Source organism: Stigmatopora argus, chromosome 12 (genome assembly GCF_051989625.1).
Source record: "Stigmatopora argus isolate UIUO_Sarg chromosome 12, RoL_Sarg_1.0, whole genome shotgun sequence".
NCBI lineage: Eukaryota > Metazoa > Chordata > Actinopteri > Syngnathiformes > Syngnathidae > Stigmatopora > Stigmatopora argus.
Window position 1 is genome coordinate 323688 of NC_135398.1, and position 5750 is coordinate 329437.

The following is a 5750-nucleotide window of genomic DNA, read 5'->3' on the forward strand; positions in this document are numbered from 1 at the left end:
ACAGCCGGTGTGGAAAAGGAGCCCAAACTTCGACTGTCGATGGTGTAGTAAAGCTGGCATTAAACTAACAGATTTGTTAGCGTTTCCGGCTCAATTGATTCCCAAAAAATCTCTCGGTAGCGGGATAAAAATGCATTTAGGCCAGTAAATTGCTCAACAACTTACCTCGCTGGCGTGCTGGTCGGCTATCAGCATACAAATGGCTGATCGAAAGGGCAAAACACTGCGCATGTGCGTAATTTACGCACCTGCGCGGTCAATAGGCGTAACCACGCCCATATTGCTCCGCCATATTGAATGTGGAAAAGATGGTGACTTGCTTACCGCACTTCGCGAGGTGTTTTGTTTTATCCTCCCAACTCAATATCCATGTTTTGAAGATGACGTAGAATAGTCGTCGTCATTTTATCGGTCTTGATGCTATAAAACAGTGTTAGTACACTAATATTTCCAAATATCGAGTAACATTTTGAATGAGTATTTTACAACATCAAGCCACCTTCATTCCAGGCCATCTGACTCAATGAATAGTTTAACATTTGAAATGCAAAGAATGCTTCATTGTATTGTATACAATAACTCCATCTATCAGCTGAACTGTTGAACATGACTAACTTTAACCGAAAACAGAGCAGGGACACATTAGTATATCAAGGGGGGGAAATTATAAAACAGAAAATCTTCATTTGGTGTTTATTGAAACACATTAGTATTCAAATTTTAAAGAGAGAACCACAAGGAAAATAGGGGGGGGGGGGGGGGGGTCAACAGGAAGTGACCTAGAGAAGAACAGGAAGTGATGCATCATTTAAAGAAAGTGATCAAAAGTTAACAGGAAGTCACCCCATATCACTAGGACCTGGAAGTGGGCTAAAATCAAAGTTAGCCGAGTAGCATTTGTCCAGAAATTGCAAATTTATTCAAGCAATCCCCACCCAACTCCCCTCCTTCCTCTCCTTCCTCTTCTTCTCTTGGCGAGCGGCAGGAAAGCAGTCAATTCCTTTCGCTGCCTGGGCCGGGCCAATCTCCGTGTTTTTTTTTTTGGTGTGTGCATAATTTAGAGATAAGGCCCGCTAACCTTTCCATTTTTCAACAATCAGCGCGTGTTGTTTGGCTTTTCACCCGAAAGGGAAAATCTCATCTGCGGGGCTCAAGGACGACGTATTCACCAGTGCTTTCATGCCATGATCAGCATATTCAGCGACTTGACATTTAAGGGAGATAAGCGTGCGTATGGATGGAATCGGGTCACAGCTCATTTTACACTCTTTCAACTAGCGCACTTTTTCAGACGCCCCCGCCCCCGCCGCCGCCGCTCCCAAACATTAGCATTCAGCACAGAATTTTCAAGTTAACGTGAAGCAAACGTGGGGTGAATTGGGCAAGGCGGTCGGATTACAAAAACAAACTCATTTTTTTTGTCCTACAGTCCGGATACTCTTTGAACGAAATGTGTCCACGGATGGACACCCCAGTTGTGATCCGACAAAGGTCCACGGAATGGGCCAAACAGTCACGCTATTCGTAAGTGGCCGTGGGAGAAAGGCTTAATGGCGTGCGTGTAACCAGATTTGGAGACGCCGTTTGTTAAGAGGATGAAAGACACCGGCGCCCAAATCCTCTTAAAAAAAATAGCGTTGCCGCCGCCGGGCAAATATTTATGCGGCAGATTTTAAATTCAGGCGGTCGTTCCTTGATCGTCATGTCTGTGTCTTCCGGCCTAGCTTGTCCATCATTCATCAGGTGTATTTATAACGCTTTAAAGCCCACGTCGTCCTTATTAGCATGTTTATTCTGCAATGTCGCCGTCTCCCCCCAAAAAGCTCCCTTAAAAAAGATGGCCATGTATAGTAAGAGCTTTTTTCATGTTGCAAAAGAGGCGTTCTCGATGCTACGTTTCTCCTCGGACGCGCGCTCCGAAAATAGCGATGGCGGCATTTCATCTGCCGTGAATATTGCACGAGGTTTTCGCTGCATTATTGATACTTGCGTGTTTGTTCTGACGCTAATTAAAAGATAACGTCAGGCTCTACTAGTGCATGCCAGAGACTTTTTAAAAAAAAATGTTAGCCCACCCAATTGATCATTTCTACCTTCATCTTTCAAGTAGGGGAAAAAAAGCCACCTAGGTGGGCGTGGTCGTCGAAGCAATCAGCATAAAAAGTGGAACATTATCATTAAAAATGTATCAATAGGGAAAGAAAAACACTTGACTAAATGATGATAGCGGCCATGCTAACAGGCATCTCATAAAGCATCAATCATCCAATGTAGCTTATTGATTAGGCCCTCTCGTGATGATGCCGGTATTTTCGATGGAAGCAGCTGTCCATTGTCTTTTACATCTTTGTCATTTAGTCCGAGCTGAGAAAACGAAGAAAGGCAAATGGCGAGGGCACGACACACAACTCTAGCCACATCTCTTTCAAACAATATACTAGTATCAGGAAGATTAGGCTGAGCCATCGATGGGATATCCGGATAGACTGGCGCAGACGATAAAGAAGAGACGGACACTCGTCACGGACACGTCTACGCTGCGAAAATAGTCAGGGCGGCTGTCCCAAGTTAGCACTTTGCCAAAGGATACGTGTTAGAATGGCTACGGCGGAGAGAAAGGGCCCCGCCGCCCGCCATCTGCGTACGCCGTTCATCGGCCAGGGTCGGCCCTCTCCGAAACCATGCGTGGACTCCTCGCTCCCCCGGTGTTTGCCGTTGCCGTGGCGACCGGCGCCAGCCCGCCGCTCCGAAAGCTTCCTCCCATCCCAGCCGTGTCTTGGTATGTGTCACAAGGCAAAAGAAACTTGAGAAAATTGGACAGTGGCCATTCTTCCATTTCCTCCTGGTGTCATTTCAGGTGTAAATCTTAAGAATGATGGTCGGCGCAGTCATCTTCAAGTGCCATCCGTTTGGGAGCTTGGAAAGATAAACAGGTGATGAGAAAAGATGGATGAGGCACGGCCACTATGGCGAGACGAGCCGAGCCGAGCCCCGCCCCCCGCGGCCCTCTGCGAGGAGCATCAATATCAGCCGACGCGTTCCAGACTGGAGCGAATATTAAGTGGTGTCGCTTTCTACGTGTGCGTCCACATAGGATTTCAAGCCACATTAGCGCAGCGTTCATGCTAAATGAGCGTGAGCCAACTCCTATTTTAGACGAAAGGTGGAGGGCGCGTGATGGCGGAGTTGAGAAGGCGCGGCCGGCGTGATGAATGGCCGCTGTCAGCTGTTACCATGGAGATGATGACTCGGAAGGAGCGTTGCAAGCATCGGGCCGCTTCCGGAAAGCCCTCCAACGTTTGGCCGGCCATTTGATTCTGAAGAGTGCTTCATTTCCCAAACGCAGGTACGTCGGGGCCATGGCCAAATGTCTGCCTGCCTTCGTGCCTGCCTGCGTTTGTTTGCTATCTGGCTTTCTCGCTTACTGAATTCCTAAAAAAAAGGGCGGCCAAGAATTGGATAGTGTCGTTGATCCTCGTCACTCCAAGACGGACACATGATGCAAAGTCTTAGCTCTGCTTTTCCCGATCCGGGACATTTTTGGGCATCAACTCGAGGCAAAAGACAAGAGGCTGCAGTCTCTCCCTTGCCGCCCTTCACGCTCGCCGGGCCACGGACACCCACCCTCCGATCGATTGAAATTCATCAAACACCTCGGGCGGAAGGACGGTGCGAGGGAGGAAGGGAGGGAGGGAGGGAGGCTTTTGGATTCTTTGGAACGAGCTTGTCGCCAGCCCCCGAGAAACTAAAGGCTCTCGTGGGAGGAGTCATTTACAAAACCCCCACCCCTCCCCTCTGCTGTTCCTTTTTCAGGGAAAAAAAAAATGAAAGAGTTGGTGAAATGAAAGGAATAAATAGCGGGCGGGCGTCTGGGCCTACGTCCCCCGGGCCGGATGATCGTCCATGAAAAACCTTCAAACGTGCGGCGCCCAGTCATCTTTCAGCTGTCCAATGAAATGACTTCATCGCTCGTAGACGTCCAATCCATTCCGAGTGGGAGGGCGGCGGGGAATGAAGCCACGACGGTGACAGATGTCCGTCCGTTCACGCCGCCTCCCCGCCATGGCGTCGCTAGGCTCCGATGAAGTCCAATTTATCCCAAGTGGGAGGACGCCTAGCGAATGGACAAAGGTGAACAATGGCGAAATCCCTGCCAAAACTCCCACTTAAAATGGATGGGACCTCCACTCGCGATAAGGTTTGGCGGCGAAGGAACAACGCGAACACTGCGAACAATGGTTCGTTCGCCGCCAAGCCTCCTGCTTCAGACTCGGCCGAGGGCGGTGGATACGTCGACGGCGCCGGACGTGAAGTGGGAAGGCCGGCGGCGGCGGCGAGTGAACGTTCTGCGGGCGGGCGGGCGGATGAAAAAGCCTTTCATATATTTTCATCAGCCTCCGTCTCATCTTTCGGCGGCTTTTTCTCTCCCGGCAGTTTTACATATAAATTGTGGCTGAAAAGACTTTGATTTGCGTTTGTTCTGCTGCCGCCGTCGAGATGGAGAAATTCTTTCAGCCAAAGCGGCAACGGATGCTTGCTTCAAAGCCTGATATTTTGGGCGCCCGCCGCCAAACGGGCTACTTTTCCATCCGTGAGAGGGCAATGAAAAAACAACACTTGTCGGTTAACTTAATTGTCGATCGGATGTCCATCACGGTCATTGACAGGGGGAGAGGTCCTTTTTGGGTCGCTGCCTGTACACTTGCCGTTGCATCCGTTTGGAGTGCCATCATTGAAGGATCAAGCAGGCTTTCCACTATGATTTTGATTATTAGTCCAAAGGCCAAGAGATTTGAAATCGTCCAAAGTGGGAAGCCAGCGATGGCTCCAAAAGGCCCCGAGCCCATTTGGGCATCCCAGCATTCTCGGTACCCCCAGAGCGCCTTTTTTGCCGTCGCCTCTGAGCCAGAGATGATGCAAAAGGGGTGCAAAAGGGAAGCGCCTCATTAGGGTGGCGCCGATTTTAATGAGCTCATCGTCAACGCCGCTCCTAAAAACCAAAAGCTCACAGCCAATCGGCCAGCTTAAGGCCTGCCAGGTCGTAAGGTCATAAAAAAGGCCGAACGATAGCAGGTGCGGCGGGCGGGGTCAAACCATCTGGAAAAAGCTGAAGACTTGGCCGTCGCTCAAAGGTCCATATTTGCTATTCCCTCTTTTCGTCCGTCCGGATGAGAGCTGGAACGCCAGCGTGGCAAGCAGGCCGTCAGTCAGTCAGGCAGGCTAATCAAAGAGAATACCAAAGAGCGCTTTAATCATTTATTTGCATATGATTAACGTAAAAATATTGAAAGAGAAAGGCCCGCCCGCCCGAGCACCCGTCTCTCTTCTAGCCCGGTCTTTTCTTCCGCAAATATATTCCTATATACGTAGACCTCTATGGACTACAACACCGGGGGGGGGGGGGGGGGGGGGGGGGGGTCCTTTTTGTGTGCTTCCTTTTTCACATTTCTGGATGGCACCATAGGATAGAAGTATACGGATTCAACACTTTTTTTTTTTTGTTTGGCACAAGAAAAGCTGACAAATGTTCTTTTCTCATTGGCACATTGTACTTTTGGGTCACACGTGGAATAGGTAGGCCCATATTTTGGACACATTTTGGGCGCCGAGGCTCCGGAAAGCAGTCCGAGTCCGAGGCGGGTATTTTATATACATTTAGTCAAAGCTTTGGCACTCACTTGGATTGGTCACAAGCACGTGAGCACAAAGTATTTGCCTCCTTCTCATTTCTCTCTTTTTTTTTTTCCTCC